The sequence below is a fragment of the Etheostoma spectabile genome, chromosome 11 (genome assembly GCF_008692095.1).
Source record: "Etheostoma spectabile isolate EspeVRDwgs_2016 chromosome 11, UIUC_Espe_1.0, whole genome shotgun sequence".
NCBI classification, from domain to species: domain Eukaryota; kingdom Metazoa; phylum Chordata; class Actinopteri; order Perciformes; family Percidae; genus Etheostoma; species Etheostoma spectabile.
In genome coordinates, this window is record NC_045743.1 from 7364847 (window position 1) to 7377971 (window position 13125).

The following is a 13125-nucleotide window of genomic DNA, read 5'->3' on the forward strand; positions in this document are numbered from 1 at the left end:
TGAATCAGGTTTTTTTAATTCAACAATGTTCTCAAATCTAATGATGTGATTAATATAGCTAGATCAGTCAGTATACAACACATCAGTTTAACTGAGATATATTCCATTTTGAAGATTAAATACCATTCCCTTCCTGATTGAAACTCCAGTCTGAATTTGTAAACATGTAGAACTATGCCTCCAGTTTGAATCTACATGATCTAGCCTCCAGTCAGTGATGATCAGATGTAAAATCTCAAGCTGCTGCATTACCTGGGAGACTGGCTTTGAAGACTAGGTTTCTCGGTTGAGTTTCTTGCATGCAAATGAGAGAGTAGAGCTGGTACTCAAGTGGAAAATAAAGTATAAACCATTATTCCTACAAAATCATGCTGGATGCCGTCACATCTGTTTTGACTCTTTTAAATAATTTACATACATTTACACAGTACAGCATATATTAGGTTGCTTGACAAATTGCTTCCTCTCATTTGTTGCTACAAGGGGCAAATGTTTAGCTCTTCTATATTGACTTAACTCTGAAATGGGACAAAATATACATAAGATAAAATACAGTTTTTTCATGTGACTCCATCTCGGAATACTCTGACATTGATAAGGCAGTTGCTTGTCTAGTTTTACTGTCCTATTTGCAGAAAATGTCACTTTTATCAAGTTCAATACAACCATGGGTATGTAGGGCAAGTACAAACTGTCTCTGGTCACAAATGATTTATTGATGAGACATTGATGAGTGTAAAAACCATAAACAACACTGACAAACATCACCGTGAGCCTGAATACTGGTTAGATAATGTAAGCTTTTATATGTAGCACAGCTGAAAAATACAAATTACACAACATTTGCAGTATTTTTCTTAGATTTACCGAAATAAAGCAGCAACGTAATTTTAGTACATCCAGGACACACAGATGCAAGAAACCAAAAAGTCTAACTAAATTATGCAAGATAAAATAAATTAAATACATCCATCAATCAAGGGACCATGTCCATGGGGAGGTGCATGGGGTTTCATCAACAACTTCAAATGTACAAGCTCGCTTTAATATTGATTTTCATCAATTTAGACTCTCAAGTTAAGTAACTGAAAAGCTTACTCACAATATGCATTTTAAATCATATTAAATACCTGCTGATTTTTATCTCATGCACTAGTTTGCCACAGCATTTTGTCCTCATTATTTTTAAGGTCACTTTAAATGAGCTTTTGATGTATGAAAGCAAATGAGACAAGAGTAAAGTATGTAAACTACATAATAGCTATCTAAGGGCCAGGCCTGAAGAGAAAATAAATAGTTTCCAAAACTGCTGCCAAGGAATAGCTGTTAGTGAAAGCTGACAGAAGACTGAACCATTCATTTAGTTAATTAATTAATTAATTTGTCAGTTTTCTGTTCATCTGCAGGAGAAGGGTGCTAAAAGCAGTGTCATTTGCATAGGCATAACTACCTGCTTTTTGATAGATGTGATAAAAGCTGGTATGGAGCTGATTAGATGCCTTTTTACATAACTGAATTACTAAACAATGGTAAATGTAATACTCCTACTCTGCAAAGTCACAGCAGTTTGGAAATTACAAAGTTATGAACTCTATTTTAGGCAGCCAGTTTGCTGAGGATTCAAGGTCATGTGATACAAAAGGCAAGCAAGAAGAAAGGTCAGGTTTGTGCCCCAAATGATGTGAACTGGTCTGACAGGTAGCCAATTGCACATGGAGATAAAATGCATTTATCAATCAATACAATATGATTCTCTTCACCACTGCTTTGTATGCTCCTTGTAGGTCAAATAGTTGTGCATTGACCTGACAATTTATGCCACAAGGTATATTCATCTGTATAGTTTGGTACAAAATGTGTGTGTGTTTGAAAAGTCACTGCTGGCAGGCACTGTGTTCATTCATTTCCAAATGGACTTCACATCAATGTCCTCCAGCAGCTCTCACAACACATTTGAAATTTCCCGAAGTAATAGAAAACGAGTGTTTTAGAGACGGTTTTTAGCTCATCAGCAGTCCACTGACAAATGAGTCAGATCTGCACACGTCATTTCTAGCCTCCACACCTGTTGGGGTTTGGGGTGTTTTTTGACAAATGGCCAACTGTATCACTGTGATTACGTTGTTGTAACCTCTTAGCATCTCAACTTTAAGTCCCCAGTGTTAGTCTGTAACAATGGAGTCTTCTGAATCAATGTCATTTGGTGCTTAAGGCCCGTCCCACAATGCAATGTGTACTATTCTCATCTTCATCTTTGTCTCAACTGCAAAATGTGTATATTGACTTTTGGATGCTTTGAATTGAGGGGCTGGTTTGTGAAAAAATAACGCCATTTGTTTTCCACTTGACAGTTTATCTGGAAGGAGAAGCTTATTTCATTTGCCATTAAGATAGTGTCTGCTTCATTTGCAATAAAATCCCATCAAAACCTGATGGTTAAACATGAGGAAGGCAAAACCAACACTTTCTACTTGGGATGGGATGAGATATTATCACTGGGCTTTGTCATCCTTATGTAATTACTGTCTAAACGTACAGCATGTCATAGATAGAAGAACGTATCAATTGTGAAGGCCTGGACTGAGCTATGCTTTGGTCTTTTGTCACCTCAGCACTTTGGGTTTGGTTTGATCACTGACAGTCCAGTCAAGTGCAGATGTTAGAAATAATTTAAAGTTAAGTATTTTGGAAAAAAATGTTTATTTGGAAGTGGTACTGATCTTCTTATCTAACTCTTGGGAAGACAGCAAATAGGGCTAATTCCCCAAATGAGGAATTGTTCTTAAAATGGATTAAGCACGTACCTTCTCTGTTTTCTTGCTTACTCAATGATTTGATAAATGTCTTGATCTACATATTTTAATCTTAGCTGAATACATTGTTTTCTCTCTATGCCAGATTTTGCCATATGCTTGCGCCTGCAATAGTTCTAAGCTGTTCAAGTGGAAGTCTGGGCCATGGGTCTGGATCACAAGCACCAGCCTGCTCATTGTATTACACATGTCAGAGCATCAGACTGCATTCATAGGTTGCTGTCCTCTGTTGCACTGCATGATTTAAGGTATCATTTTGATTCACAGTTGTATTATTTTATCTGTACAGAAGCTACCTTGTCACACGTTTGTAATATTTGCATAAACAAGATTTGGAGTAGACCTATACTTCAAGTAAGGAAGGCTTTCTAAATTCAGTGAATGAAAAAAAGAAGTTAAGGCAGCTCATAGTATGGGTGGTTAAATAAATTGCTCATTTTATCTTCATATAAGCATTTTAACCCAACTGTAGTGCTTTTTATGGAATTGTGGAGAATTGTTTTGTTTGTGTCATATAATATTACGTGTGATATTACCTATTCTTAGAAGTGCAAAGTGCAACTAAACTTGGAAGTGATGATTGCAAGACTGAACATGTTATGTCATTCAATGATAAATCCGGAAGCAATTCTAGCTATGAGTAAAACACAACCAATCGTGTTTCTGCATCTTTTCAGCTTCTGTTTTTTCATTAAATCCACGATTAATAGGCATTTGAACATGCAAGGATGTAAATATGACTACAATGGAGTTTTTTTTTACAGCATGAACAATGAGTTGTCGTGTCACATTCTCTCTAGACATCTCTGTTTCTGTGGGTTTGAATATACTCAATTGATATGATTGATGGGCTATATTTGCTGCATTAATATGATGTGCTAGACTTCTTTTGTATCTCGAAAGTCAGATAAGACAAAGAGAGATAAGTAGTAAGACACAAACATCAATTCATCATAGTGAAAAGAACCCATTTTAAAAGCAAATTTTGTCAGACGATATAATATTAAAGTCCTCTAGCCATCATAGCAGTTCTATCAATCAGTGCTGTTTTTGCATTATTATTTTAGGCATTTCCAGCATTCATAAATGTTTAAAATAAACTTAAACAAGTGAAAAGGCAGACCCGTATTCATTATTTGGACTTAATCTTAAACATTGATCATGTTTTCTCTCTGTGCAGAACTGTGAGACAAGCATTCATACAGGTAAAGTTACACAGACAAAAAATATTACTGTCTGATTAATCAGAAGATACCGTATGTAGCCTGTAGCAGCACTGAGCAACACTACCAATGTCTGTCTCTTCTATTTGGGTTATCATACCACTAGGGGGAAACATCACGCTATGCAACCTCAAAACAGGCAACCCAAACAACATTTACAAGTATGGCAGCATTATAAACAGCAACCTGGCTAAAACTCAATAAGAACAATATGATTTAACAAACTAAGCAGCATATTGAATTTACTGCTATTGGGATTGCTTTAATGAAACTCAAAGATCTGTCTCTGCTAAAGCTGGGAGGTGTAATGTATGAGCTGGTTACAAAATGCCAGTTTTTAAATGGAGTTCTACTTAATGACACACAAAGCCTTTGTTTAACAGTAACATAATGTAATGTAGCAATATTGTGTCAGTCATTTTATTTTCACGCTGCTAAAATGTGTTCTTTCATTGTATGAGTGCTTTCAGTGACAAGTTCACCAGACAGCAGTGTCATTGCTGTTTACATAATTTCATTAAGAGGTACCAGTGATTTAAAATGGTCACCCAACGATTGCATCAACTGGAGGGTTTATATATATGTTACATTCAAGTCCAGTGAACAAATAAATGACAACTACATTTCGTGGGACTTTGGCAATCAGACCATTGAGTGCTCATTTTCAGCTGAGGCACATCCGCGAGCAATTAAATGCCATGAGTCCCATATTCTTCTCTTTTATCTTCATCCTAAATGGAACCATGAACCAAACCCACACACACTACAGAAGCAAAATAATGTTCTAGTTTTTTTGCTTTCACTGTCAGTTATTTTCATGATTCCATAGAAACACTGGGGATAACTAATTCACATTCCTATTGAGCATATTTACAATCCTGGACAACAAAAGCTCAAATCCCAATTGAGCTTGTATCCAGGATGAGCTGTTATTATCCATCTTTATAAATAACAAATATCTTTGCATGCATGAGTGAAAAGACTATTAAGAATGTTACTACAGTGACAGAAGAAGAGGCAATAAAAATAACAATAAACATAAATGATCTCCCTTTAAGCCTCTTTGTTATATAGCATCCATATAAACCAATTGAAAAACAGAATGCTTCATCTCGTCAGACAGACCACCAAAGGAATACTAATTCACTTTATCGTGGCATAGATGTACACATGGAATGGCTGCTGCTCTCTCACCTCAGTAACACACTGCTTGACCTCCGTCTTAAACAGTAATGGCAGTGCCTGTAGTTCTCTAACTGTGAATTGTGTCAGCTCACACATAGAGCTTTGGTTCTGATCTGATGATGATAAATCTGTGCCAGTTGTTCACCAGTTGATTGTGGTTTACTGCTGAGCTGGGTGAGTGTCTCAATGTGTCAGTGTGGGCTGTCATGGAGACAGCTGCCAAAGAAAACAGCCTTTATGCTATTCCCCCGCTATATGGGAGAGAGAGCTGGGGAGAGGGTGCACAGAATAATATGTTGCATCAATCAGTCTAAATGACTAGCGTATGTAATTAGCTAACAATGTTTGGTTTCTCTGTTTCCCTGAAGTTATTAGTGGTTCACAGCTAACCTTGAAGTAATTGGAAAGGCTTTGTTGATGTTTCCCTATCTGTATGTGACTGATAGTTTATTTTTCTTCTTTGGATGGCTACCCTCCTCTTTTATGTTAGTATTTATGAATTAGTTTCCTGTCACTTTACAGAACAGGCTAATACTAATTGGTGGTGAGATATATGGGTTATTCACATCCCACTTGGTTGGCATGTTGTCTTCCTTCCTTCCCGACTGTAACATGACTGAGAATTGTCAAAACTAATAACATGGTGTTGCTCTGGTTACACTGCCGCACAAATTACACCTTCCTTGAAAATGGCATTATTTTAAACATACATTTATAGACTAACTCTGCAGCCAATGCTTCTCCCGGACATTTTAATTTGATGTTTCATCTGCAATTAGACATGCACTGCATGGCCATTGGCTAATTTGTATTTAGTGAGAATCAAACATTCACTTTGGAATCCTCTTAATTTGAAACAAGAGACTCAGTGCAGGGGTTCTACCCTCAGTTTGTATTAAGTATTAATAATTTGGCCAGTGTTTTGAATGACTTTAGCTGTCATGGTGTTGATGACTATTGAATCAGTGGCATACTATGGGACACAATCCGGTTGCCAGTAGAAAGATGGAATGTGTTGTCAGAATGAGGATGATGAGCCATGTATGTGAGAAAAAGTCTGCTCTTCATTGTTTGAATTTATCATAAGAAAAACATCCAAAAACAAAAAAAGGAAAAGCAATCTGTTACTTAGGGAACATCTTGGATTGTTTGCGTAGCCATTTCTTTGTTCCATTCATATTTCGCACAGGAACATTTTTTCATCTTTTTAATTTTCTGATAATCCCTTGCCTCTGCCGGCCACTTTGCTGGATAAATATCTGCCCGAGAAGTTAATTTAAATGACTTTTTGAGGATGGTGATTGATCCATTGCATACTAAATAACTTTCCCGGCCTTAGATAAAGTGCCACTGCAGAAAGAATAAGGAAATGTCATGAGCTCTCCTAAATCACACTGCTATTGTATCTATCTATTATCACTGTTTCAACCTAATTATGTAAGCGCTGCTCGTTCCACGCCTCTCACCTTCCAGAAACGGCAAACAGAATACTGAAGTCATAGTCAACATCACACATCTTATAATGAATTCATCATACTGTTGTATACTTCTTTTATTCTCTGACATGTTATAGCCGTTTTTCAAGGACTTCTGGCTCATATCTAATATTTCAAATATATAAAAACAAAAAAGGGCTTTGTTTTTTGTTTTCTTTGGGATTGTCAAGGATCACCGAGAAAGAGGCAGGTTTTCTTTTGTTTATCCAGGAAGATCACAGCCTGGGTCATATTAGAGATGTTTACTCCTCCTGTCAAAGGATAAGTTGTAAATTTTAGCTCACAGGAAATGAAAGATGTAGTGGCGCCCTGAGTACAGACACCAAAGTAATGTCACCTTGAGTGAGCATTTCTCTTGTCTGGACTGGCAGGTGATATCAGAGGATAAACTCTGTTTTGACCTTGTGTTCACTCATCACAACAAAAACACTACAGAAGAACAGCACCAAAAATGAAAAAAAAGAAAAACACACCTGTCACATTTCAAATAAAATTGCTTCAGTCAGCTGATATCACCTGGGACGCCTGAAGATAACTGCACTTCACTCTGTCTGGAGCAATGGATGGCTAGGTTTGATGTTAACGCTGTTATTAAAAATGCAAAAAAACAACTAAACATATCTTCATTAACATTCAGTGCCATGAAGGTGTGATTGATTCCATCATCATCCAAGTCATTTTCAGCCAGCATAGGAACATCAAACACCATGACCTCCATTATTTCCCCTTTGAAAATGCATTCACTTTACTCGCCTCTCTGGCTATCCAATACCTTGAATCATTTCTCCTGGGAGGTGTTTTTTTCTAACCTGCTGCTTCTCTGCTTCTCATAAGAGCAGTGTAACCAGCAATTCTCTCACACTGTATGTGGGACACTTGAGCTAAGAGTGAGACAAGGTATCTGGCACAAACTTCATGAGACTGTGCACTAGATTCAGCTGAGTGAAATTTAGACAGATGCCCCCAAATGTAAACTGGCACACCTTATGTTTTTCTTGATAATGTATGGATCTTATGTGGCACAAATCAAACTCACTCTTCGATACAAAGCACAGGTTTTAAGAAAACTGAAAATAGATAGATTTAAACATTCTTTTCATAGAATTTGCATTCATAATACATTTTTGAGAAGTTTACTCTGAACTGTTGTACTCTCAAAGTCCAATTAGGTAATTAGATAAACTTTATTCTCTACTTTATATGATTCTTAAAGGAATAGTTCAACATTTCGGGGAAAGCCCTTTGCTTTCTCAAAATAAGATGAGAATATTGATACCACTCATGTGTTGCGTGAAGCTGAAGCCTTTAATTTTAAATAAAGACTTGAAGCAGGAAGAAACAACTAGCTAAGATCTGTCCGAAGCTGAAGTATTCTGTCTTCCAGGTGGTGTTTCAAAAGTTTGACAAAATTTGACCCCTTCCTAGTCAATGCTCTGACCGAGTTTGGTCTTATAGACAGCTGATGCTGTCCGTTTTCAATGTTCTTTCAGTCTCTTGTCCAGGTTCCTTGTCTATTTTGTCTACACAGTCCTCCCCACAGATGTGACATGGGGTGTATGTCATTTACCACTTCAGTTCTTCACTCCAGGGAGGTTCCTATATTTAGGGTGTGCCAGCACAGATTTTAAGGTGTTGAATGGTTTGTGGTAAGTGCTGATGCCTTGCGACTTAAAGACTTTGGCTAGATGTTCTGAAATCACAATGGACCTGTCAGACAGGAAATAAACAATGCCCTCAACTGAGCTTTCAACTGTTGTTGAAGACCTTACTCTATGTTATAGGATATTTCTATGAGCATCAAAGACAACTACTCTTTCAGTAATTGTGACCATGTGTTATACGCGTGTTTTGAAATTTAAGTATCAATCAGTTAGTGGAGCCTCTAAAGCTGTGTTGCAGGTTGCAGAGTACTAAAGTCTAACAAGTCAGGACATGAGCTCCTTACTGAGATGAATAATCAATATATTTCTGGAAGGGTGAGTCTTCCTGACGCCTGCAATACTGTAGTCTTTGCAGACTCAGGCTATTTACAATTACGGGACTAATTTGTAATACAAATTCAGATTCTTTAATAAAATCCCCCTGATTAAATGGTAAATAGTATGGATTGGCTAAAATATGTACAATGCACGTGTGTTTGGTAGCTGTTACAATAGTGTGACCATCTTTCATTTACAAATTATCATCAGACAGACACTAATATTTTACTGTACTTGATTGCATTTTATTGTTCTAATTTCTGTTCTGAACAATAAACAAAACCAGCAGCCATAACAAAGGAATTATTTAACATGTTTGACCTAATGACATTTGGGTTTGGTTATCAAATCAAACAGGAATTTGCCTTGTTATAACCCTGACCCCTTAACATCACAGTATATATTTCAGAGTCTCCCTGCCATTTATTGTCAAAGCAGAAACTCTGAAAGGGTTGGAAAGTTATGGTTGGTTTTCTTGTTTCTCATAATTATAGTCGTTATTTCACAAATGATTGATGTGAATCAATTGTGAATTCTGTTCATGAGAGAACAAGTTTCAATCCCAATGTGTTTTTGTTCCGAGTAGTGTTTTACACGTTTGTTTTCCGGACTGATTGACAAGCAGGTCCTTTCAGGATTTTTAGGCACATATTTGTATAAACCCTTTGAAATTCTCTACAAACAGTCACAGTCTCACCTCTCCCCCCCCCCCCCCCCCCATACAAATTAGGTTCAGAATTTATTAAACCCATTTTACCAACCACCAACCAAAACTCCACTGGAGGCTATAAAATTCCAAAATGCTTTCATGTTGGACTTTCAGTTTTGAGAATTTGGCAGAAGGTTGACTTAGCTATTGAAGCGCCCAACAGAGAAGTTAGACAAAAACATCAAGAGCTGGCCCCATACACACTGGGGAGCAAAGCTCCACTTCTGAGTTTTGATTATGAATTGAAATGTTGGAGAATTGGCACTTTGACCCTTGACAATTTGCATTTACATGCAAATCCAAAACTGGTCTGTAACAACAAATATTCTTTTGACATTTGTCATGATAACAAGATTTGTGAGATGTGTGAGGCTCATTTTGTTGCACCCACAGCCAGGCCAGCTTCTCTGCCTCTCTGTGGAAGTCACTCTTGATGTGTCACCCTCCAGAAATGCAGGCATAATGGATACTGGTGGAAGACCAAGGTCTGATTCTTCAATGTAAAGAAAACACAACTCCATTCTGTACCTATATTTACTCTTACAATCAAACAAGATTTTCTTTCTTGACATGTTTGCATTTAACTAACTTTGTGGTCTGGTATCAAACAACGGTTGATGCGATAACATGACATGCACATTAGCCATTAAAGTAGGCCATGGTTCTATATTAATGCAAAGGCTCATCGACAATTTGTGTAGTTTTTATGAGCTATATAAGGTTTTAATGATAAAGGCCATACATTGTGAGTACGATGTTGGTCTTGGTCTTGTTATTGGAATTGTTGACAATGAGCAAGATATAAAATATCACCACACATATCTTTGAAAAAAAAAGAACACACATTGCACCACAAACATGTTGATGTAAATACAACACTACTGGACACTTTCGTAGCAGATGATAGAAGTTTGGTCAGTTCACAAAATAAACATGTTTCCACTTTCCCCTAGCCATACATGACGTGTCAATTTTATCTGCTGCAGTTTCAAGATGTCCCATTCTGCCGCCATCCTAACAGAATGGAAGATAATTAAAGTTTGCTTTGGTTATTTAAAGTATCAGCAGATAATGACATCTAACACAAAAACTGCTTTCTAATGTTCTGGTCATTCTGGATATGGTCACAGACCTCTGTGGACTACTTTCTACAAAACATCTACACCCCATGAAAAGTGTGTACAGTATGTTCTGAGGATTATCCAAAGAATCTGGGAAACTGTTTCTGAAAAACATGCTGCTAATAGGCAGAGTTGGCTTGATATTACTTTAGGCCCTGGGGCTATGGATGTTTGGAGGCTCTTCACAATATGCCATAGCAACATCAATTCAGAACCCTCTGTCATTGGACAGCTACAGATAGTAAATAAAGTGCCCTTCTACCGTAATCAGTAAACATAATAATGAAAGTTATCCGTATAAGACAATATGTCATAGGTCAAAGTCTTCCAGCTTTTATGTCGTCAGAAGTGGGGTCCTTTTCAGTGTATGTTTGCCAATATTGAGTCATTGGTATGCAAGAGAGGATAATAAAATGCCCCATGTGCTGCTCGCTGCTGTCTTCTCATTTAATGTGTAGTGCTGTCCATGGTGCTCATAATACAAATGTCCCAATGTTGAGTTTGTTTTGCAAACCATTGTTTCATTAAAAAACATTGTCAGGGCCCGCCCAAAACAAACCGAAAGCAGGAAACCTCTGTGACTTAACTGACCCAATATTGATTATGAGAGTGGTGGTGAAAAGATATACTATTATTATAAACAAATATCATAAACATTTATTTAAACTAAAATTGTGAGAGCCATGGTACTCTGTCCGAGGCCCAAGGGCCCCTGGGACTTAAGCTTCGGTAAGCATTGCAGAGATTGCAAATTGGTCTTCAATTCTTTTTGTAGCAAAAAGTTAAATTGTATCAACCCCCATTGGACTGGGCTGGTTGCAGAAGTTTAACAGGTGAATCTCCCCACATATTGCCACATAGAACTAAACCATTATGCATGAGTCGACTGACTCTATAAATTAGGTACTCTGATGAGGTGTTGTGACACATGGATACATTATGCAGGGATATGGATCATTATTACAGTATAGAAGACACATGATGGTGGGCTAGAAACTGGATAGAATGTATATTCATCAGAAAAGTATTGGTGGTGGCAGAATTGGTATTCAATAAAGTTAACTTTTATTTGTGTTTACTTAGACAAACTTTGGAAAGTTACGTTGTTGTTGTTGTTGTTTAACATTGTATTTTTCTCTTTGACTAAGAAAATTTCCTTAAAATGCTGTTTAACTGTTAAAAGAAAAACGTCCTTTTTGCATGTAAAATCAAAGTGTTTACACAATGTCTCATGGAGAAATCTTTTCATAACAGACTTGTTCCTCTTTTGCATTTACTCTGCTGCAAAATTCAGTGACTTCAGTGTTGATCATCATTCTCATTCACCGCCATCAGTATTCCAGAGTGCTGCTTCAGGTGTGCTGCAACCAGCAAAGGGCCCAAAAACAGAATGATAAGCAACTTAATCTCATCTCTAATCATGCTTGTGCGGAGTGGTAAGTGAATCGCATGAAAGTGATGCAAAGATATTGCACCTATGTTTTAATGAGCACAGCTACTGTTTGTCATTTCAACATCTGTAGAATTACAACAGGTAGAATTTTGCACCAACATAATAATGTGCTTTCAAGTAAAAACAACCAATGCTTTTTTGGCTTTTTACAGGCAACAAAGCAGCAGAGATAGCACTTCATTCCATGGTCTTATTAGAGAAAGTTGTCCATGACAAAATCATCAGTTCCCGCAAAAACAAGGCAGCCAAAGCAACGCTTTAAGATGTGGCCTATTTACAGGTATTAAGGATATGAAACCCCTTCTCTTTCAGAATTCAGATCAAATTAAATGGTATGACTGTGACAATTTAGATACAGTTGTCAATAGCAGTTATTTCCTGAGGTTTTAACATAGACGGAATGATAATTAGTTTCCCTTTGTTGTCCTTATCTCTTACCTGCAGAAATGGCCAATTTATGCAGCTGCACCTTGGCCAGGCAAAGTTGATGCTCCCCAGAGGAGAAAAGCAGCAATGTTTCAAACAATGGAAATGAACTCAGGGACAACTCAAGGTGGATTTAGATCCTGAGCAACATGGAATTAAATGAGGAACCAGGCCACACCGAGCTTGCCCTAATGTTGACACAGCTTCCTCTCAGAATTACTCTCATAGTGTACCTGCATCCCCAAGGAGCCCCATGCATCACTGAGATCTGGTCAAGTGAGAATAAAAATGCAAATGTCATATTGTTGAAATGCTGACTGAACTAAATGTCAGTCCATCTTTTGAATATGAGATATGAGATTGATGTGGATAGGCCATTGAAGGCAAGTGTGATAGCTGCAGAAGGCAGGTTATACCAACAGCTGTGATATTTGAGCTGTGAAATAAGCCTTGCTTTTTTCAGAAGCATAAGTAATTATCTTGTCCTTTACAGAGATTATCCTGAAAACACCCACAGTCTGTCCTTTATTTTATGGTTGCGGCTAGATTTTCTCAAAACTATTGACAAGGTGCAACACAGGAGACAGGTGGCATTGTTTTTAATTATTGAAAATAATATGTAGTTCTGAATTTGAAAAGAGATTTATAGAGAACACAGCAATTTGAGGGTAAGAACCCCAGTTAATCTTTTCATTTAAACATTTTCCACACCATTTTGCC